The following is a 24,348-nucleotide window of genomic DNA, read 5'->3' on the forward strand; positions in this document are numbered from 1 at the left end:
AGGTTAACAGCGAGTGCCTGGGCGTCCTCTGTGGCCGGCCGGTGGCCGCCGTCCCTCTCCTCCCTGCTGGCTGATAACAGAGAACGATAGATGTAGACTAGGAGAGGTTGCAGTAGTGGGGCGCTGTGGGCCCCCCGACGTCTCCTGCCTGCACACTGTTGGGTCCAGTAAGGAGGAGGTTAACAGCGAGTGCCTGGGCGTCCTCTGTGGCCGGCCGGTGGCCGCCGTCCCTCTCCTCCCTGCTGGCTGATAACAGAGAACGATAGCTGTAGACCAGGAGAGGTTGCAGTAGTGGGGGGCTGTGGGCCCCCGAGGTCTCCTGCCTGCACACGGTTGGGTCCAGTAAGGAGGAGGTTAACAGCCAGTGCCTGGGCGTCCTCTGTGGCCGGCCGGTGGCCGCCGTCCCTCTCCTCCCTGCTGGCTGATAACAGAGAACGATAGATGTAGAATAGGAGAGGTTGCAGTATTGGGGGGCTGCGGGCCCCCGAGGTCTCCTGCCTGCACACTGTTGGGTCCAGTAAGGAGGAGGTTAACAGCCAGTGCCTGGGCGTCCTCTGTGGCCGGCCGGTGGCCGCCGTCCCTCTCCTCCCTGCTGGCTGATAACAGAGAACGATAGATGTAGAATAGGAGAGGTTGCAGTATTGGGGGGCTGCGGGCCCCCGAGGTCTCCTGCCTGCACACTGTTGGGTCCAGTAAGGAGGAGGTTAACAGCCAGTGCCTGGGCGTCCTCTGTGGCCGGCCGGTGGCCGCCGTCCCTCTCCTCCCTGCTGGCTGATAACAGAGAACGATAGATGTAGACTAGGAGAGGTTGCAGTAGTGGGGCGCTGTGGGCCCCCCGAGGTCTCCTGCCTGCACACTGTTGGGTCCAGTAAGGAGGAGGTTAACAGCCAGTGCCTGGGCGTCCTCTGTGGCCGGCCGGTGGCCGCCGTCCCTCTCCTCCCTGCTGGCTGATAACAGAGAACAATAGATGTAGACCAGGAGAGGTTGCAGTATTGGGGGGCTGTGGGCCCCCGAGGTCTCCTGCCTGCACACGTTTGGGTCCAGTAAGGAGGAGGTTAACAGCCAGTGCCTGGGCGTCCTCTGTGGCCGGCCGGTGGCCGCCGTCCCTCTCCTCCCTGCTGGCTGATAACAGAGAACGATAGCTGTAGAGCAGGAGAGGTTGCAGTATTGGGGGGCTGCGGGCCCCCTGAGGTCTCCTGCCTGCACACTTTTGGGTCCAGTAAGGAGGAGGTTAACAGCCAGTGCCTGGGCGTCCTCTGTGGCCGGCCGGTGGCCGCCGTCCCTCTCCTCCCTGCTGGCTGATAACAGAGAACGATAGATGTAGACCAGGAGAGGTTGCAGTATTGGGGGGCTGTGGGCCCCCCGAGGTCTCCTGCTTGCACACTGTTGGGTCCAGTAAGGAGGAGGTTAACAGCCAGTGCCTGGGCGTCCTCTGTGGCCGGCCGGTGGCCGCCGTCCCTCTCCTCCCTGCTGGCTGATAACAGAGAACGATAGATGTAGACCAGGAGAGGTTGCAGTATTGGGGGGCTGCGGGCCCCCCGAGGTCTCCTGCCTGCACACGGTTGGGTCCAGTAAGGAGGAGGTTAACAGCCAGTGCCTGGGCGTCCTCTGTGGCCGGCCGGTGGCCGCCGTCCCTCTCCTCCCTGCTGGCTGCTCCGAGGTGATAAGATGCTATCTGATCGCTGAGAGACAAGTTTGGCAGAGACTGACATCAGTTGCAGGAGGAGGGAGTTGTGGTGATGAGAGGGGGAGCGCTGGGGGAGCGCGCCCACCATTGGGGAGAGCACCCCTGCGGCATCATTAACCCTTACACTGCTGGGACCCCTTACTGCACCCACAGCAGGGATACAAGAAAGCTGACCCCAAAACTGCATAAGGTGCCACATAAGACGACCCCTGGGGGATGCACACCCAGAGTGTCAGCTCCTCGGACGAGTCTCAGCAATGCACTAGTCAGAGACCCCGTACCCGCCCGCTGGGGGGGGTCCTATCACTCCCAGGTAATATTAGTTAACCCCTTCACCACTGCAGATAATGCTAGCAGGTACCAGGATCCCCCCATTATGCCCCCCGATATACGGTATGTGTATATATATATATATATATACACCAATGCGGTGGCGACTGATGTGTGACGAGTCTTATCAGATGGGAGAAGTTATCTAATTGGGGGTGCAGGAGGTCCCAGCTCTAGTGGAGGCGGAGCAGCAGGCGGAGCCTGTGTGTGTAAGGACTGCTGACTACAAGGGATCAGGGTGTCTGGGTGAGAGCACTACTAGTCACACAAGGTGCAGCGAGGGGGCGACGGCCGGAGCCCACCAGCGGGGAGCCAAGAACCTCAAGGTTAATTAGGAAGGAATAGAAGGCGTGGCGTTGTCCTGCCGGAGGTGAGTTCACACGCAGATCTATCATAACCCGCATTGATGTAGCAGTGCTGAAACTGTCATGTAACTCGCCGGGCCGCGTACACGCCGAGGTTGGGTAACGCAACGCCATACTGTGCCACATGACAAACGCCGCTCTGCTGCTTCTGTATGTTTGCAATATACCTTTTATGTTCTTACGGAAGCCGGGGGCATTCAGATGCAAACTGTCACCCAAGTGGAGTCCACCACGATAGATGAGCAGCGTGCGCCGCTCTAAAGACAGTCCAGGGGGCGCTACTATATATACCACAGGTACGTTGGTGGGATGGAATGAAACGCTGTCTGATTGTAGCATTGATAGGAGTAAACGATGACAATATCAGCATTTAGTGTGGAGGACCGACCCCTTGGAGGGAGGCTCCAGTACAATCCTAGACTGGTAGAGTTGGAAGGGTCCTCCGGGGTCATCGGGTCCTCCGGGGTCATCGGGTCCTCCGGGGTCATCGGGTCCTCCGGGGTCATCGGGTCCTCCGGGGTCATCGGGGTCCAACCCCCTGCTCAGTGCAGGATCACTAAATCATCCCAGACAGATGTCTGTCCAGCCTTTGTTTGAACACGTCCATTGATGGAGAACTCCCCACCTCCTGTGGCAACCTGTTCCACTCATTGATCCCCTCACTGTCTAATATCTAATCTGTGTCTCCTCCCTTTCAGTTTCATCCCATTGCTTCTAGTCTTTCCTTGTACAGATGAGAATAGGGCTGATCCCTCTGCACTGTGACAGCCCTTCAGATATTTGTAGACCGCTATTAAGTCTCCTCTCAGCCTTCTCTTCTGCTAAACATTCCCCGATCCTTTACCCGTTCCTCATAGGACATGATTTGCAGACCGCTCACCATCTTGGTGACTCTTCTCTGAACTTGCTGCAGTTTGTCTATGTCTTTTATAAAGTGGGGTGCCCAGAACTGGACCCAGTATTCCAGATGAGGTCTGACTAAGGAAGAGTAGAGGGGGATAATGACCTCACGTGATCTAGACTCTGTGCTTCTCTTAATACATCCCAGAATTGTGTTTGCCTTTTGGCTGCTGCATCACATTGTTGACTCATGTTCAGTCTATGATCTATTAGTATACCCAAGTCTTTTTCACATGTGCTGCTGCTTAGCCCAATTCCTCCCATTCTGTATGCGCTTACTTCATTTTTCTTGCCCAGATGTAGGACTTTGCATTTCTCCTTGTTAAATACCATTCTGTTAGTCGCCGACCACTGTGCAAGCTTTTCTAGATCTTTTTGAATCCTCTGTCTCTTTTCCCTAGTGTTGGCTGTCCCTCCTAGCTTTGTGTCATCTGCACATTTGATCAGTTTCCCACAATTCCCTCCTCCAGATCATTTATAACCATGCTGACCAACACTGGGCCCAGGACAGAGCCTTGTGGTCCCCACTTGATACATTCTTCCCCTTGGATGTGCAGCCATTTATGACCACTCTGTGAGTACGATCACTCAGCCAGTTGTGAATCCACCGAACAGTTGTCTTGTCAGTCCCATATTTGGTCATTTCATCAATAAGTCTGGTATGAGATACTTTGTCAAATATTTTCTCAGGTCTTCCTCCGCTTTTTATCCAACATCCAAGGATATCATTATCGCTGCCTCCTAAGGTCCCAGCCACCCTTACTTCCTCAACCATTTCCTCCCGGTTGGTTTAGGATGTGATACAGTTGGTCATGGAGGCTCTAACACCTCCTAACAGTCTGGTCAGCTGCTCCTCTCTACTGGTGGTCTGTAGGGGGCATCCCGAGCCCGGTCACCTTGTGTGTCCCCATCCACTGACCCCAACACCTCCTATCAGTATGGTCAGACGTTCCTCTCTACTGGTGGTCTGTAGCGGGTGTCCTGTGCCTGGTCACCTTGTGTGCCCCCATCCACTGGTCCCAACATCTCCTAACAGTCTGGTCAGACGCTCCTCTCTACTGGTGGTCTGTAGGGGGCGTCCTGAGCCCGGTCACCTTGTGTGCCCCCATCCACTGGTCCCAACATCTCCTAACAGTCTGGTCAGACGCTCCTCTCTACTGGTGGTCTGTAGGGGGCATCCTGAGCCCGGTCACCTTGTGTGCCCCCATCCACTGGTCCCAACATCTCCTAACAGTCTGGTCAGACGCTCCTCTCTACTGGTGGTCTGTAGGGGGCGTCCTGAGCCCGGTCACCTTGTGTGCCCCCATCCACTGACCCCAACATCTCCTAACAGTCTGGTCAGACGCTCCTCTTTACTGGTGGTCTGTAGCGGGTGTCCTGAGCCCGGTCACCTTGTGTGCCCCCATCCACTGGTCCCAACACCCCCTAACAGTCTGGTCAGAACCGACGATGGGGGACAATTCATCAATACGACCATCCAGCTTCTCCCATCCCAATAATGCACCCCTCTCAGACTCTGGTAACGGGGTGACATCTCTTCTCTGCGTCGTAGAGGCATCTAGTGGTCAACAAGCTCTACAAGCGGAAGAAGAGGTCACCACACACAAGGAGCCTCGAGAGCCTCTTATAGGACAAGGGGGGAAACCAGTTTTAGGGCCCCCGGTGACCGTTCATCTAATCACCACAACTCCCAGCATTACAGATCTGCCTGAGAAGGAGCCGCAGGACGGGGACAGGTTTTTCTGGGGAAAGGGGGTGATTGCTTTGACAAACTGTGTGTGTGTATATATATATATATATATATATATTAGTGGCGTGTTCCACTGTAGATTCATGCATGCTACTGCCATATCGTGTGGGTATATATATGTATCCGGTGATCGGGGTTTGCATCACGCTGTTACAGAAGTGCAGTGAGCAGGCGTGGAGGGGACCTCATGAGTGGCTCTTCTGACATTCCGTGGAGGTTGTAGGGTCTCTCGTCTGCGGTGCGCTTCCAGGGAGAAAAACGGTTTGTGGCTGAGAGGGCGTGGCCATATAGTTTGGGGGAATGCAGAGGAGGTTGTACAGGTGATGCAGTCATGTGATGACGTCACTGGGATTACCGGTCGCCGCCTGTCGCTATAGATGGAGCAGAGGGCTGAACACTCACTTCTCTAATATGGAAATTAAGGGGTTTCCCTCCTCAGTGATGATGATGTATCGCTGCGAGAAGCCATCACTGTCCAGGGTGTGGGAGGTACAGTGACTCCACCAGCAGCAGAACAGTGAGTGCAGCTCTGGAGTATAATACAGGATGTAACTCAGGAGCAGTACAGGATAAGTAATGTATGTACACAGTGACTCCACCAGCAGAATAGTGAGTGCAGCTCTGGGGTATAATACAGGATGTAACTCAGGGTCAGTACAGGATAAGTAATGTATGTACACAGTGACTCCACCAGCAGAATAGTGAGTGCAGCTCTGGAGTATAATACAGGATGTAACTCAGGATCAGTACAGGATAAGTAATGTATGTACACAGTGACACCACCAGCAGAATAGTGAGTGCAGCTCTGGGGTATAATACAGGATGTAACTCAGGACCAGTACAGGATAAGTAATGTATGTACACAGTGACTCCACCAGCAGCAGAACAGTGAGTGCAGCTCTGGAGTATAATACAGGATGTAACTCAGGAGCAGTACAGGATAAGTAATGTATGTACACAGTGACTCCACCAGCAGAATAGTGAGTGCAGCTCTGGAGTATAATACAGGATGTAACTCAGGATCAGTACAGGATAAGTAATGTATGTACACAGTGACACCACCAGCAGAATAGTGAGTGCAGCTCTGGGGTATAATACAGGATGTAACTCAGGACCAGTACAGGATAAGTAATGTATGTACACAGTGACTCCACCAGCAGAATAGTGAGTGCAGCTCTGGAGTATAATACAGGATGTAACTCAGGATCAGTACAGGATAAGTAATGTATGTACACAGTGACTCCACCAGCAGAATAGTGAGTGCAGCTCTGGGGTATAATACAGGATAAGTAATGTATGTACACAGTGACTCCACCAGCAGAATAGTGAGTGCAGCTCTGGGGTATAATACAGCATGTAACTCAGGAGCAGTACAGGATAAGTAATGTATGTACACAGTGACTCCACCAGCAGAATAGTGAGCGTAGCTCTGGAGTATAATACTGGATGTAACTCAGGATCAGTACAGGATAAGTAATGTATGTACACGGTGACTCTACCAGCAGAATAGTGAGTGCAGCTCTGGGGTATAATACTGGATGTAACTCAGGATCAGTACAGGATAAGTAATGTATGTACACAGTGACCCCACCAGCAGAATAGTGAGTGCAGCTCTGGGGTATAATACAGGATGTAACTCAGGATCAGTACAGGATAAGTAATGTATGTACACAGTGACTCCACCAGCAGAATAGTGTGTGCAGCTCTGCAGTATAATACAGGATGTAACTCAGGAGCAGTACAGGATAAGTAATGTATGTACACAGTGACCCCACCAGCAGAATAGTGAGTGCAGCTCTGCAGTATAATACAGGATGTAACTCAGGGTCAGTACAGGATAAGTAATGTATGTACACAGTGACTCCACCAGCAGAATAGTGAGTGCAGCTCTGGGGTATAATACAGGATGTAACTCAGGATCAATACAGGATAAGTAATGTATGTACACAGTGACTCCACCAGCAGAATAGTGAGTGCAGCTCTGAGGTATAATACAGGATGTAACTCAGGATCAGTACAGGATAAGTAATGTATGTACGCAGTGACTCCACCAGCAGAATAGTGTGTGCAGCTCTGCAGTATAATACAGGATGTAACTCAGGGTCAGTACAGGATAAGTAATGTATGTACACAGTGACTCCACCAGCAGAATAGTGAGTGCAGCTCTGGAGTATAATACAGGATGTAACTCAGGAGCAGTACAAAATAAGTAATGTATGTACACAGTGACCCCACCAGCAGAATAGTGAGTGCAGCTCTGCAGTATAATACAGGATGTAACTCAGGGTCAGTACAGGATAAGTAATGTATGTACACAGTGACTCCACCAGCAGAATAGTGAGTGCAGCTCTGCAGTATAATACAGGATAAGTAATGTATGTACACAGTGACTCCACCAGCAGAATAGTGAGTGCAGCTCTGGGGTATAATACAGGATGTAACTCAGGATCAATACAGGATAAGTAATGTATGTACACAGTGACTCCACCAGCAGAATAGTGAGTGCAGCTCTGGGGTATAATACAGGATGTAACTCCGGATCAGTACAGGATAAGTAATGTATGTACACAGTGACTCCACCAGCAGAATAGTGAGTGCAGCTCTGCAGTATAATACAGGATGTAACTCAGGATCAATACAGGATAAGTAATGTATGTACACAGTGACTCCACCAGCAGAATAGTGAGTGCAGCTCTGCAGTATAATACAGGATGTAACTCAGGAGCAGTACAGGATAAGTAATGTATGTACACAGTAACTCCAGCAGCAGAATAGTGAGTGCAGCTCTGGAGTATAATACAGGATGTAATTCAGCATCAGTACAGGATAAGTAATGTACACAGTGACTCCACCAGCAGAACAGTGAGTGCAGCTCTGGAGTATAATACAGGATAAGTAATGTATGTACACAGTGACTCCACCAGCAGAATAGTGAAGGTGCAGTATGTGTTTTTGGGGTACTCCTGTCCTCTTCACAGTCAGGCAGCTGTAATACTATCAGGTTTTATGGATTATACAACTATGTAAATGAGTCCATTGGTGTTGCAGCTCCCTGGATGTCATTATTTGTGTCCTTTTCTGTGCTATTTTTATACATTTGAGCGTTTACAAAATTTCAGAAATTTTACTCCTCACCCCAAAAAATGGTGACTTGCACTCTTTTGTGTACACTTGTGAAGTCCAAAGGTCCGGCGCACCCTAGTGGTCGCTCTCAGATGAAGGCAAGGTCTAGTGAGAAAAGCTTTTACCTTAAAACGTAGCCTGAAGCATCTGTATTGGAGTGGGAGGTGCAACGCTCTGCGGCCGCAGTGTATAGGTCTAGTGATGAGGTAGTGATGGGTCATTGATAAGATCGTCTGTACTACTATATACTCTGGCAGGCAGCCAACGATGCTTTCAGGACCTTCGTACACATGCAGACAGGAAGCTTGTAAAACATGTCCGCCGCCTCGTGGATAACGGTTAGCTGCTTCCGATATTATGTTGGTCATCGTCCTCGGCCGTGCTACAGCCCAAAAAGGAAAGGTGAGAAGAACATCTCCGTAGGAACGAGCCTCGAGTACCAAGAAGACCTCCCTACGGCGCAAAGATCTAATATTTCGAAGGCAGTCGCCCCAATCTCCAGCTCTATCGGGTTGCTATGGGTAACTGCTGAGCTTTTCATTTGGCATCAGTCCTCACAATTATGCCTTTAGCGTCTCCCACAGCCCTCGGGGACGCTGGTGGACCCCGCATCACCTCTAGCCACTGGTAGGCCATTCTGGAAGCCGATGTCCATGCCAGGCTTCGTGTTCTGTTATATGAGAAGTGGGTTGATGGGCGTCCGACTAATGGGAGGTAGTTACGGAGTGGTGGACACCAATTAGTAGGAGCCCACTTGGATTTTGGTGTGGGCGGAGCACGTTTTTTCTCCGCAGCGTTCGCCCTGGTAGTTACATTACGGTCGCCTCTATCAGTGTCCTTTGGTCTTACTGGTTTTCACCTGTCGCCCAATAGGTTTCTGTTGCAAGTTGAATTCCTCAGAATTCTGAGGTCTGTTGACCTCGGCTCTCCTCACTTCCTTTCTGATAGTTTGTGAAATCTTTACAAACGGCTCTGATGCTTCTCAAGACTGAATGTATTCACCCAAATCCAGTCTTCAGGGGCCTCAAATCCCAGAGGGACCCCAGGGGCTGTTTTCATGTGACTCTCGTTGCCTTCTCGTCATATTACCGAAACGCTTCCAATAATACATACTGGACTCCTGCCAGGGCCAGCCGAGCATTCTAGCAGCAGCCACCGGTCATCTGGCGTGCCTGAAAATACGTGGTAGTAAGTTCTGGGACACGTATGACATAGTGAAATTACACCCCACTGACAGAAGTATCGGGGGATACACAAGGGGATGACATGCTTGTTTTCCCCCCTGGTGTTGGGCTGTCTTTGGTGACTGCAGTCGCCCTCTGCCGCCGCTTTCCACCAAATCCCCATAGATGTGTGGAGGGATTTGCCTCCATTACTGGAGGAGCTTCAGATAGTGATGGGCGTGTTGGGCGTGTTGGGCGCATGGATATGGCATTCTAGTGTGTCCTGCTTGGTGAGGTTGAGATCCAGACTTTGGGCAGCCAATAAAGTCTGCAGACAGCCCATCACCAAACCCGTTGTCAGCTCTACACCTGGTGACATCCCACCACCGGACCCCGTTGTCTGTTGTACACCTGGTGACATCCCACCACCGGACCCCGTTGTCTGCTCTACACCTGGTGACATCTCACCACTAGACCTCGTCAGCTCTACACCTGGTGACATCCCCCCACCAAACCCTGTTGTCAGCTCTACACCTGGTGACCTCCCCCCACCAGACCCCGTTGTCAGCTCTACACCTGGTGACATCCCACCACCAGACCCCGGTGTCAGCTCTACACCTGGTGACATCCCACCACCAGACCCCGTTGTCAGCTCTACACCTGGTGACATCCCCCCACCAAACCCTGTTGTCAGCTCTACACCTGGTGACCTCCCCCCGCCAGACCCCTGTTGTCGGCTCTACACCTGGTGACATCTCCCCGCCAGACCCGGGTGTCAGCTCTACACCTGGTGACATCCCCCCGCCAGACCCGGGTGTCAGCTCTACACCTGGTGACATCCCCCCGCCAGACCCGGGTGTCAGCTCTACACCTGGTGACATCCCCCTGCCAGACCCCGGTGTCAGCTCTACACCTGGTGACATCCCCCCGCTAGACCATGGTGTCAGCTCTACACCTGGTGACATCCCCCCGCTAGACCATGTTGTCAGCTCTACATCTGGTGACATCCCCCCGCCAGACCCTGTTGTCAGCTCTACATCTGGTGACATCCCCCTGCCAGACCCCGTTGTCAGCTCTACATCTGGTGACATCCCCCCGCCAGACCCCGTTGTCAGCTCTACACCTGGTGACATCTCCCCGTCAGAACCTGTTGTCAGCTCTACACCTGGTGACATCTCCCCGTCAGAACCTGTTATCAGCTCTACACCTGGGGACATTCCCCCGCCAAACCCGGTTGTCAGCTCTACACCTGGGGACATTCCCCCACCAAACCCTGTTGTCAGCTCTACACCTGGTGACATCCTCCCCGCCAGACCCCGTTGTCAGCTCTACACCTGGTGACATCTCCCCGCCAGACCCCGTTGTCAGCTCTCCACCTGGTGACATCTCCCCTCCACACCCCATTGTCCGCTCTACAACTGGTGACATCCCTCCACCAGACCCCGTTGTCGGCTCCACACCTGGTGGTATCCCACCACCAAACCCTGCTGTCAGCTCTACACCTGCTGACATCCCACCACCAAACCCCGTTGTCGGCTATGCACCTGGTGACATCCCCTCGCCAGACCCTGTTGTCGGCTATGCACCTGGTGACATCCCCCCGCCAGACCCCGTTGTCAGCTCTACACCTGGTGACATCCCCACGCCAGACCCTGTTGTCAGCTCTACACCTCATGGCATCCCACCATCAGACCCTGTTGTCGGCTCTACACCTGGTGACATCCCCCCCGCCAGACCCCGTTGTCGGCTCTACACCTGGTGACATCCCCCCACCAGACCCTGTTGTCGGCTATGCACCTGGTGACATCCCCCCGCCAGACCCCGTTGTCGGCTCTGCACCTGGTGACATCCCCACGCCAGACCCTGTTGTCAGCTCTACACCTCATGGCATCCCACCATCAGACCCAGTTGTCGGCTCTACACCTGGGGACATCCCCCCCACCAGACCCTGTTGTCGGCTCTACACCTGGGGACATCTCCCCACCAGACCCCGTTGTCAGCTCCACACCCGGGGGGCATCTGATATTTTTTGTACTGGAATCTCCTTTATACCCAATACTCATACATCACTGGACAGCAACATAGTGTATATGTAATACAATTCGACTTCCAGGATTCCCAGCTGTATGGATATTGGGGGGTCCTCTTCTCTCTTATTCATGTATTTGGCCCTCCATTATAGTTTATGCGAGGGGCTCACTACTACCAGGAGTTACATGGAGATGTCTGCCCACCGCCTCTCCACCTTATCTACTCCTTTCTGGAGTGTCACACGGGTCAGAGGACCCCATTCTACCGATACACAGGGGTGCAAAAAGAAAAGGTCTATATATGACACCCCATAGTATCTGGACCGAGCAAAGTACAAATAAACTGTTACGATCAGGTGGGAAGACTAAGCACGGGGCCCACACGATCGTACCAAAAACGGACTGGATGAGTTCACGGGTTTCTGGCAAACTGACCCTGTGCTACACAGGAGGTTGACCTAGCCCTACCCAAGGGGGGACATCGCCCCAATAAGGGCAGCCCAGTGGTCTTTGGATCTGGGCCCTAGCTGATCCTAGGAGCCACGCACCGAAACAGGGCACATTCACATGCCACATGTCAGGGACAGAACAACAGGACACACAGAGCCAGAATACACAGCATACAGCAGCCACAATGCAAATACTAATAGCAGATGGTAAAGCTGAATATAAATACCAGGTATTAGTTGATATTTTGTACAAAACATGGAAGCTAGCTAGCGGGCCACTTCACAGCTCCTGGTTATACTGCTACTCCCTACACTAACCAGGAGTCCAGCAAAACCGGACACAGTTCACACAGAACGCTGCAACAGGACAGGACACAGATAGCAGGACACACAGCAAGCTAACACAAAACTGACAGAATATAAACGTACAAATGGACATGAACCAGCAAGACACAGCTCACACAGCAAGCTTCAACAGACAAGGATTCAGAGCTGCTCACCCTGAACACCAGACAGAGACTGACCAGGAGCTGGGTTTATATGTGAGCAGGAGATTGGTTTGCAGGAAGTACCACACCCAGCCAGCTCAATCAATTAACCCTGTGAGGTCTGTGCTGCTAGGAAGCTTAGAACTACAGATCCTAGCAGCACAGATAACATAAACGTAAGCCAATCCACTGTTGACCATGGTTGGACATGATTGAGGGAGGAATTTGCCTTCCATCACATTTTGGATGTCCCTGTGAATTCTCATCTAAGCAGTCCGTCTGAACCCTTCGGCATTGTTTGCACTCACAATATGTGGGAGTTGCAGAGATGGCCATGCAGTGTTACTTACCTGTCCATGCTCCCGCAATCAATGCCACTCCTCTCTAACATGGAAGATACAGGTGAGTGGCCACCAGACACATACCAGTGGTTGGGGGCCACACAATGACATTGCAGGCCACAGGATCTGCACCCCTGATCCAAAACATACCCCATGGGGTGCATGCCATGAGTCTAGTGGGTGCTTTCACATTAGGGTGTATTACAATATATGATCGTAGCCTTGGGGGAATGTATTTGAGTACTGATGTAACTATGGAGGATGCGGTTGCACTCGGGCCCAGGAGCCTTAGGGCCGTAAGGTCTCTCTTCTCCATATAGGGGCCTGGTACTATGAATAAAGCATTATAGTTGGGGGCCCATTTACAGGTTTTGCTTTGGGGCCCAGGAGCTTCAAGTTATGCCTCTGCGTTAAGGGGTTAAGAGAAGTTGGGGGGCCCAAGATAAACTTTTGCATCCGGACCCATGAGCTTTTACCTACGCCCCTGTATTTGCGTAATGGGCTTTAGGGTGCATGAGAGGCCTGAGGAACTCTAGATCCAAGGAATGAATTCAGCGATGAGCGTCAGGTAGAGCAGACCTGCACCACTTGGCAGAAGGTAGAGGCCACATCGAAGTATGCAAACCTCTTGGGGCTTCAGATATGCTTCTTAGAGGCTTCGAAGGGGCGCCGAAGATTGTATGCCTTCGGAAGGACTAGAATTTCTCAGCAAACAAAGAACAATATTTTGTCCCTTCTTTAAGTCACCGCTCTGCTGTTGGATTCCATGAAGGAGTCTGCTGTACTGCTTTGTGTTCCTGCACTTCTGTTGGTTGGATTGCTACCCTCAGGGCGTAAAGGACCTTCCCTTAGAGCACAATCATGTGACCTGCCACGCAAAGCGGGAGGGGATAACAGGCGTCAGCTGTGTGTTCAACACCAGATTCAAGTAATGCAGCTGTCCCCGCTATCCCCTCCCTCACTGCGCAGCCAGTCACATGACTGTGATTCGGGGAAGCTGCTTTAGGGTAGACAAGCCGCTAGAGTGACATGACTGTGATGGCAAAAGGCTAGCTGCTAGTGTGACATGACTAGGCCACAGACTGTAACATAACTATGATGTCAAGAGACTAGCCACTAGAATGACATGACTGGGTCACAGACTCTGACATGACTATGATATCAAGAGACTAGCCACTAGAATGACATGACTGGGTCACAGACTCTGACATGACTATGATATCAAGAGGTTAGCCGTTAGTGTGACATTACTATAATGTGAAAAGGCTAGCCGCTAGTGTGATATGACTATAAGGTCAAGAGGCTAGCCACTAGTGTGACATGACTTTGCCATGAACTGTGACATGACTATGATGTCAAGAGGCTAGCCGCTAGTGTGACATTACTATAATGTGAAAAGGCTAGCCGCTAGTGTGATATGACTATAAGGTCAAGAGGCTAGCCACTAGTGTGACATGACTATGATGTCAAGAAGCTAGCTGTGAGTGTGACATGACTATGATGTCAACTAGTGTGGAATGACTATTATGACAAGAGGCTAGCTGCTAGTGTAACATGACTATGATGTCAAAAGGCTAGCCGGTAGTGTGACATGACTATGAGGTCAAGAGGCTAGCCGCTAGTGTGACATGACTAGGCCACAGACTGTAACATAACTATGATGTCAAGAGACTAGCCACTAGAATGACATGACTGGGTCACAGACTCTGACATGACTATGATATCAAGAGGTTAGCCGTTAGTGTGACATTACTATAATGTGAAAAGGCTAGCCGCTAGTGTGATATGACTATAAGGTCAAGAGGCTAGCCACTAGTGTGACATGACTTTGCCATGAACTGTGACATGACTATGATGTCAAGAGGCTAGCCGCTAGTGTGACATTACTATAATGTGAAAAGGCTAGCCGCTAGTGTGATATGACTATAAGGTCAAGAGGCTAGCCACTAGTGTGACATGACTATGATGTCAAGAAGCTAGCTGTGAGTGTGACATGACTATGATGTCAACTAGTGTGGAATGACTATTATGACAAGAGGCTAGCTGCTAGTGTAACATGACTATGATGTCAAAAGGCTAGCCGGTAGTGTGATATGACTATGATGTAAAGAGGCTAGGCGCTAGCGTGACATGACTATGCCACGAACTGTAACATGATTTTGATGTCAAGAGGCTAGCCGCTAGTTTGACATGGCTATGAGGTCAAGAGGCTAGCCGCTAGTTTGACATGGCTATGAGGTCAAGAGGCTAGCCGCTAGTGTTACATGGCTATGAGGTCAAGAGGCTAGCTGCTAGTGTGACATGACTATGAGGTCAAGAGGCTAGCCGCTAGTGTGACATGACTATGAGGTCAAGAGGCTAGCCGCTAGTGTGACATGACTATGAGGTCAAGCCGCTAGCCGCTAGTGTGACATGACTATGAGGTCAAGAGGCTAGCCGCTAGTGTGACATGACTATGAGGTCAAGAGGCTAGCCGCTAGTGTGACATGACTATGAGGTCAAGAGGCTAGCCGCTAGTGTGACATGACTATGAGGTCAAGAGGCTAGCCGCTAGTGTGACATGACTATAAGGTCCAGAGGCTAACCGCTAGTGTGACATTACTATGAGGTCAAAAGGCTAGCTGCTAGTGTGATATGACTATAAGGTCAAGAGGCTAGCCACCAGTGGGACGTGACTTTGCCATTAACTGTGACATGACTATGAGATCAACTAGTGTGAAATCACTATTATGTAAAGAGGCTAGCCACTAGTGTGATATGACTATAAGGTCAAGAGGCTAGCCGCTAGTGTGACAGAACTATGAGGTCAAGAGGCTAGCCGCTAGTGTGACATGACTATGAGGTCAAGAGGTTAGCCGCTAGTGTGACATGACTGAGGTCAAGAGGCCAGCCGCTAGTGTGACATGACTGAGGTCAAGAGGTTAGCCGCTAGTGTGACATGAGTATGACGTCAAGAGGCTAGCCGCTAGTGTGATATGACTATGATGTAAAGGGGCTAGCCGCTAGTGTGTCATGACTATGAGGTCAAGAGGCTAGCCGCTAGTGTGACATGACTATAAGGTCCAGAGGCTAACCGCTAGTGTGACATTACTATGAGGTCAAAAGGCTAGCTGCTAGTGTGATATGACTATAAGGTCAAGAGGCTAGCCACCAGTGGGACGTGACTTTGCCATTAACTGTGACATGACTATGAGGTCAACTAGTGTGAAATCACTATTATGTAAAGAGGCTAGCCACTAGTGTGATATGACTATAAGGTCAAGAGGCTAGCCGCTAGTGTGACAGAACTATGAGGTCAAGAGGCTAGCCGCTAGTGTGACATGACTATGAGGTCAAGAGGTTAGCCGCTAGTGTGACATGACTGAGGTCAAGAGGCCAGCCGCTAGTGTGACATGACTATGAGGTCAAGAGGTTAGCCGCTAGTGTGACATGACTATGAGGTCAAGAGGCTAGCCGCTAGTGTGACATGACTATGAGGTCAAGAGGCTAGCCGCTAGTGTGACATGACTATGAGGTCAAGAGGCTAGCCGCTAGTGTGACATGACTATGAGGTCAAGAGGCTAGCCGCTAGTGTGACATGACTATAAGGTCCAGAGGCTAACCGCTAGTGTGACATTACTATGAGGTCAAAAGGCTAGCTGCTAGTGTGATATGACTATAAGGTCAAGAGGCTAGCCACCAGTGGGACGTGACTTTGCCATTAACTGTGACATGACTATGAGATCAACTAGTGTGAAATCACTATTATGTAAAGAGGCTAGCCACTAGTGTGATATGACTATAAGGTCAAGAGGCTAGCCGCTAGTGTGACAGAACTATGAGGTCAAGAGGCTAGCCGCTAGTGTGACATGACTATGAGGTCAAGAGGTTAGCCGCTAGTGTGACATGACTGAGGTCAAGAGGCCAGCCGCTAGTGTGACATGACTGAGGTCAAGAGGTTAGCCGCTAGTGTGACATGAGTATGACGTCAAGAGGCTAGCCGCTAGTGTGATATGACTATGATGTAAAGGGGCTAGCCGCTAGTGTGTCATGACTATGAGGTCAAGAGGCTAGCCGCTAGTGTGACATGACTATAAGGTCCAGAGGCTAACCGCTAGTGTGACATTACTATGAGGTCAAAAGGCTAGCTGCTAGTGTGATATGACTATAAGGTCAAGAGGCTAGCCACCAGTGGGACGTGACTTTGCCATTAACTGTGACATGACTATGAGGTCAACTAGTGTGAAATCACTATTATGTAAAGAGGCTAGCCACTAGTGTGATATGACTATAAGGTCAAGAGGCTAGCCGCTAGTGTGACAGAACTATGAGGTCAAGAGGCTAGCCGCTAGTGTGACATGACTATGAGGTCAAGAGGTTAGCCGCTAGTGTGACATGACTGAGGTCAAGAGGCCAGCCGCTAGTGTGACATGACTATGAGGTCAAGAGGTTAGCCGCTAGTGTGACATGACTATGAGGTCAAGAGGCTAGCCGCTAGTGTGACATGACTATGAGGTCAAGAGGCTAGCCGCTAGTGTGACATGACTATGAGGTCAAGAGGCTAGCCGCTAGTGTGACATGACTATGAGGTCAAGAGGCTAGCCGCTAGTGTGACATGACTATGAGGTCAAGAGGCTAGCCGCTAGTGTGACATGACTATGAGGTCAAGAGGCTAGCCGCTAGTGTGACATGACTATGAGGTCAAGAGGCTAGCCGCTAGTGTGACATGACTATGAGGTCAAGAGGCTAGCCGCTAGTGTGACATGACTATAAGGTCCAGAGGCTAACCGCTAGTGTGACATTACTATGAGGTCAAAAGGCTAGCTGCTAGTGTGATATGACTATAAGGTCAAGAGGCTAGCCACCAGTGGGACGTGACTTTGCCATTAACTGTGACATGACTATGAGGTCAACTAGTGTGAAATCACTATTATGTAAAGAGGCTAGCCACTAGTGTGATATGACTATAAGGTCAAGAGGCTAGCCGCTAGTGTGACAGAACTATGAGGTCAAGAGGCCAGCCGCTAGTGTGACATGACTATGAGGTCAAGAGGCTAGCCGCTAGTGTGACATGACTATGAGGTCAAGAGGTTAGCCGCTAGTGTGACATGACTGAGGTCAAGAGGCCAGCCGCTAGTGTGACATGACTGAGGTCAAGAGGTTAGCCGCTAGTGTGACATGAGTATGACGTCAAGAGGCTAGCCGCTAGTGTGATATGACTATGATGTAAAGGGGCTAGCCGCTAGTGTGACAGAACTATGAGGTCAAGAGGCCAGCCGCTAGTGTGACATGACTATGAGGTCAAGAGGCTAGCCGCTAGTGTGACATGACTATGAGGTCAAGAGGTTAGCCGCTAGTGTGACATGACTGAGGTCAAGAGGCCAGCCGCTAGTGTGACATGACTATGAGGTCAAGAGGTTAGCCGCTAGTGTGACATGACTATGAGGTAAAGGGGCTAGCCGCTAGTGTGTCATGACTATGAGGTCAAGAGGCTAGCCGCTAGTGTGACATGACTATGAGGTCAAGAGGCTAGCCGCTAGTGTGACATGACTATGAGGTCAAGAGGCTAGCCGCTAGTGTGACATGACTATGAGGTCCAGAGGCTAGCCGCTAGTGTGACATTACTATGAGGTCAAAAGGCTAGCTGTTAGTGTGATATGACTATAAGGTCAAGAGGCTAGCCACCAGTGGGACGTGACTTTGCCATTAACTGTGACATGACTATGAGGTCAACTAGTGTGGAATCACTATTATGTAAAGAGGCTAGCCACTAGTGTGATATGACTATAAGGTCAAGAGGCTAGCCGCTAGTGTGACAGAACTATGAGGTCAAGAGGCTAGCCGCTAGTGTGACAGGACTATGAGGTCAGGAGGCTAGCCGCTAGTGTGACAGGACTATGAGGTCAGGAGGCTAGCCGCTAGTGTGACAGGACTGAGGTCAAGAGGCCAGCCGCTAGTGTGACATGACTATGAGGTCAAGAGGCCAGCCGCTAGTGTGACATGACTATGAGGTCAAGAGGCCAGCCGCTAGTGTGACATGACTATGAGGTCAAGAGGCCAGCCGCTAGGGTGACATGACTATGAGGTCAAGAGGCCAGCCGCTAGGGTGACATGACTAGGCCACGGACTGTGATGACTGTGATGTCAGCTAGTGTGGAATGACTATTATGTTAAGAGGCCAGCCGCTAGTGTGACAGAACTATGAGGTCAAGAGGCTAGCCGCTAGTGTGATATGACTAGGCCACAGACAAGCCTCTTTACCTCAGTCATGTCACAGGCTGCCAGAAATCCCTTGGGCTGCTTGTGACCCGCGGGTCATTTGATGTGCCGGCTTGCTGTAGAGATCTGACCACATAGCGATGTTGAATTATACGCCATTCCTGGACGCTGTAATGGCTGCCTTAAGGGGTTCTCACGCAAAGTGCGTGGAGGAATCTTGCAGAGATGAAGATGGGATTCTACAAAGCACTGTGCAGCGAGGAGTGTCTACCTTCTAAGAAGCTCGGGGTGTAGAACGAGGATTGTGGTCCTACATGGCGGCAGCCATTCATCCGCCATCTTTGCTACTTGTGGATGTATAACGCCCTCTAATCTGCGTGTACATCTGGTCCTCAGTGTAACTGGCATCTGACGTGAGGACTGACCAGTATTTTGACACTCTGGAGATCTCGGCTGATAAGTTCATTAAGGAAATAATATCTGACTTCCTGTAACGGCACAAGGGTTTTATCAGACTTTCAGAAAGCAAACCCTCTCTTTGTGTGCGCCTTGTGTGGCGGGCGCCGATCACTGATCACCCGCGGGGTAATGGAGGATGAGCCGCGGCGACACCCCAGGACAGCCCAATCTATAAAGCTGCAGAACGTTTGTACAAAAGGCAGCCACCAATCTGCTCCTGAGGACGCTGCTGCCGGCGTGGCGGCTGGGACCGGTCCGAGTTATCGCCAAGCGCAAGGCTCCTCACTTTGTAGTTCTTCCAACCCCAGGGCCTCCTCCCTGGGTGCTCAGAACTGACCTGCTTATTCCAGGGGAGGGCGCTCCAGTGCTGTTTACAGCAGTAACATTATGTCTGTTCCAAAGCCCTTCCTGATGTGTAGCACAGGCCGGGTCCAGGAACCACGCCTGCTGCATACACTGGGGGCGGGGGGCAGCCATCTTTGACAGCTGGGGTTATGTTCGGTTGTCATGGCAGCCTGGGCCCCCAGAAGGCCCCAAAGGCTACCATGAATGATCGTCTTTAAAGGCATGCCTCTGGCACATCTTAATAGACAACCTGTCAGTACGGTATAATGCAACGCTGTAGTATTGCATTATACTTTATGAGGGATCAAACAATTGTTCAATTCCCATATGAAGACTAAAAAATTATAAAATTACGTTTAAAAAAGTTTAATTAAATATTAGAAAAAATAAAAAGGTACCAAACGTTTGACCTGAAAAATAAGGAAACTAAAAACAGTGTAAAAAGTTTGATCCCTTCATAAAACGTCACATTATTAACCCCACAACAAAAACCGTACATATAAGGAAAACCAGAATTGTGCTTTTTTTGCAAAGAAAAAAATGGAATAAAGAGCGATCCAGAAGTCCTGCGTACCCAAAACGGTGTTAGTAAAAGCTGCAGGCTGTTAGAAAGGCACAAAAAGATAAAAAAATTACAGGGCCGATGTTTGCTATAAATGTTATATAGGGCTTATAGTCTGCAAGGGCTTATTCAGACGGTCGTACTGATATACTCTGCCCCTCTCTGCAAGGGGAGGAGTCAGGACGGGAGCTAGTGCACTGAGCTCCGCCCCTTACCACTGTTTGCAGCTAGTTCTGCCCCGCCCCTCCCATTGCAAAGAGTGGCGGAGCTCAGTGCACTGCTCCCGTCCCGCCTCCCCCCTTGCAGAGAGGGGCAGTGTATATCGGTCAAGCGTGAAACCTGACCGATATACGATCGTCTGAATAAGCCCTAAATGTGGAATCGCCAGCATTGCACCGACCCACAAAGCCAACGCGTCCTTTTTTACTGCATCCCAAACCTCATAAAGTCACACAGTTGCCTTTTTTCCCGCTTCTCCATATACTGTTTTCCAGTACATCCTGCGGTACCTTAAACGTTTCCATTGAAGAATACAACCTGCCCGCCAACAGCCAGCCCTGGTGGAAGTAGGCCAGCGCAAAACAGCCAAAGGAGGGGGAAAAAAGAGAGGGAAGTGTTAATAGAGGGCAGCGTCCTGGTGGCTGTACAAGCTGCTGCCTGACATTGAGCTATAGTCTATCATCTACTCTACACCCACATCTTTCTCTCCCGCCGACTTTCTTCAAATACACTTTTTTGGGGTTATTTTTCCATAAAAATGTGTAAAAGAACCGTAGACTTTTTATGTGTTTATTGTCATTTTTTGTGGCGTATCACATGTCCTATAGAGAAGCCGATACAACAGCGCCAGGAAGCAGCGCCAAACCTGCAGCCAGCTGTCATTGCACATAATGCAACGTGAAGGAAAACCGCTGCAGGGAAACCGGAAAGTGCGCCGTTTGTAATGCAGCGTCCCTGCGGCGTTACAGCGAACATTTACAACAACCTTAGCGTTACTGAAGACCACTAAGTGGCGTATATTTCTGCGAGACGCCCCAGGGGGATCTTCTCAGAGCGGCCGTGGAGGACACAGAAAATCTGCAGCTTTTGCCCAAGTGGAGAGGAGCCGCACGCCTGCAGAAAGCATCTGTGTGGGCGCTGATGTGCGCCGTGGGTTATAAAGGGGGTTTCCAAGCCATGTAAAAGAAATTATAAAGGGTTAAAGTGAAAACAATTGAATCCTGGCCTATCCAGGCGCCTCCCCATCCAGCGCTGCAGCCCCGGTACCCACCGCACAGAATCCGGAAGAAATGGCGGTCATATACCATTCATTGTGCAGGTGACGCTCAGCCACTCACAGGCTGCAGCAGCCGTAGAAGTATCGCTGCTGTAGCCTGCAAGCAGCTGAGCGCCTGGTTTACGGCGGCTGCTGCGCTGGACGGGGAGCCGGGAGGATAGGGGAATATTCCATGTTTCTTCATTTTAACCCTTTAACATTTTCTTCCCTGTCCCAGACAACCCCTTTGACTCTGCGGCATGTTGATTAGCGCTGTGCATTTTCACAGCAGATTTCACCCTTTGCAATCCGCATTTTACAAAATACTTCATGGCAATCCTGCGCCGTGGTGCAGGCAGATTAGTACCCAGAGGCACAACATTTATCCACTTAGTATCTTATTTGCCGGCTTGCAACTTCTGCACGTCTTCCATAGACTGCACTGCGCTGAACGTCACTATTAGAGCCATCTTGTGTATCATTAACACATGGGTACTAGGAGGCCCGACGCTGAACCCCGCGATGCGGCACTGAACCCCGCGGTGCACCACTTACAACGCAGGACCATGCAGAGCACAAATCATGGAGACAGTCTGGATTCCAACTATCAAGTCTCTACACCTGAAGCCCTTCATTTATGCATCGGCCATCTACTGCGGACAATGTCAAACAGACAGTCCAAAAACACCCTTTACACAACCGCCCCGCTGGCCCGGCTTCTACCCGAATCATTCTAAAAGCTAATCAGCTTTCACAGTTCCTGCCTGCCGTCACTTGTGATATGACTTTCTGTCCCGCACCGCTCCATAGAGTCCCCCAGAGAGCCCTCCAAACATCTTTCCCACAATGGATGTTAAAGCAACTAGTCTTGATTAGAGCCCCTGACGCCTTTATGAGAGACCCTGACCTTTACTACCAACCCCAGCAATTTACTAGAGCCCCAAACCCCACCGGGTCATCGGTGCTAGACTAGCCGGGTCTCACTGCCAACTGCGGGGGGTTTTCTCGTGTAACAGGATAAAGAGTATACAGAGAACGGCGTGATCGAGGAAAACATCCAGCGAAAGAGGATCCTGTGGAAACAACTCATCACTGAAAGGGGTCGGAGGGGGATGTCAGGAATCGTTCTGACCAACAGGCTGCACAGTCAGCTGAATATAACACTGGAGCTCCAACTAACGTGTCCGAACGCACAACTCGCCGTTCCTCCGCACGGATGGTATAACGGCAGACGACCAGTTCCAGCGCCATTGTGTCTAAGAGAAACAGAAAGACTCCAGCGGGCAAAAGAGCGCAAAACTTGTATCACTGAGCAGCGGAGGAACATCTCCTGGTCAGATGGAGACAGATTTATGTGCTGATGGGAGGGCAGAATTTGGTGCAAGCAGCATGAATCGATGACCCCTTCCTGTCAGCCGGTCAGAACATGTCAGCACCGCCATCTAATCTGTGGCAACTACAAGAAGCTTCCTGTCCGCAGGGGCCGGTATTCCTGCTAAACCATTTCATCACCGAGTGGAGTCTACGCCGCGATGAGTTACTACAGGTCTGAAGACCAAAGAAGTCCAACGCTACCAGATGGGGGGGTAATTAAGGGTCAGTCAGTGTATAATTACTTGAGGAAGACCTAGAACCTTTCTGAAGATGGGCACCATGGCCTTCTACCAGTCACTAGAAAATCTCTAAATATAATGAACAAGGACAGAGAAATACCTGAGCTCTTTATTGCCTCTTGGGTTGGATCATCTGATCCCAGAGCCATATTTTACGTTCTTCAACTTGGTACATATTTACATTCAGCCAATTAGAACGCCTGGTTTACTCCCGCCTTATAAGCCATCTCTCAGAAAACTCTCTTCTTGACCCCTTTAGTCCGGCTTCTGCCCCCTACACTCGACAGAAACCACCCTGAATAAAGTGTCAAATGAACTCCTGACAGCCACATTGAGGGGCGACTACTCCCTACTGATCCTCCTTCGATCTTTCTGGGGTATTTGACACTGTTGACCACAAACTCCTCCTCAGTATGCTTCGTTCCATCGGCCTAAAAGACACTGCCCTCTCCTGGTTCTCCTACTTCTCTGACCACTTCTTGAGTGTATCCTTTGGTGGCTCTACCTCCTCTCCTCTTCCCCTCGCTGTTGAGGTCCCCCAGGGCTCAGTCCTCAGACCCCTTCCCTCCTCTTCCCTATGCTGTTGGGGGTCCCCCAGGACTTGGTGCTCAGCTCCCTCCTCTCTTTTCCCTTTGCTGTTGGGGTCCCCTAGGGCTAGATCTTCACCCCCCCCCCCCTCCTCTTCCCTTTGCTGTTGGCGTCCCACAGGGCTTGGTCCTAGGCCATCTTCTCTTTTCCTTGCTGTTGTGGTCCCTCAGGGCTTGGTCCTCGGCCCTCTTCCCTCCTCCTCCCTTTGTTGTTGGCCTCCCCCAGGGCTCGGTCCTCGGCCCCATCGCCCTATTCCCCTTGCTGTTGGGGTCCCCCAGAACTCGGTCCTTGGTCCCCTCGCCTCCTCTTCCCCTTGCTGTTAGGGTCCCCCAGAACCTGGTCCCCTCCCCTCCTTTTCCCCTTGCTGTTTGGGTCCCCCCAGGGCTTGGTCCTCGGCCGCCGCCTCTCCTCTTCCCCTTGCTGTTGGGGTCCCCCAGGGCTCAGTCCTTTGCCCCCTCCTCTTCTCCATCTACACAGCCCCTGTTGGACAAACCATCAGGAGTTTGGGCTTTCAGTACTGGCCATTTCTATGCTGACCACACCCAGCTATACACCTCCTCCCGAAACATCACAGCACAATTCCTTCAGAACGCCACCGACTGTCCACTGTCTCTAAAAAAGACTGCCTCTCAAAAAAGGACCTGTTGGTATTTCCGCCCTCCACTAACCGCCCTCATCCTGACATCTCCATCTCAGTGTGCG

The 24,348-nt window shown here is 51.0% G+C and overlaps 2 protein-coding genes across 2 annotated transcripts in view; both read left to right on the top strand.

Moving 5' to 3' along the window:
• Positions 1-20,970, top strand: part of CDK20 (cyclin dependent kinase 20) — a 59,527-nt gene extending 38,557 nt beyond the window's left edge. Inside the window, exon 9 of the mRNA XM_066579956.1 lies at positions 20,685-20,970. The gene's annotated coding sequence lies outside the window, so the exon portion shown is untranslated. The remainder of the gene's footprint in view (positions 1-20,684) is intronic.
• Positions 2,139-24,348, top strand: part of GATA1 (GATA binding protein 1) — a 66,630-nt gene continuing 44,420 nt past the window's right edge. The window contains exon 1 of the mRNA XM_066579954.1: positions 2,139-2,387. The gene's annotated coding sequence lies outside the window, so the exon portion shown is untranslated. The remainder of the gene's footprint in view (positions 2,388-24,348) is intronic.

The sequence above is a fragment of the Eleutherodactylus coqui genome, chromosome 10 (genome assembly GCF_035609145.1).
Source record: "Eleutherodactylus coqui strain aEleCoq1 chromosome 10, aEleCoq1.hap1, whole genome shotgun sequence".
NCBI lineage: Eukaryota > Metazoa > Chordata > Amphibia > Anura > Eleutherodactylidae > Eleutherodactylus > Eleutherodactylus coqui.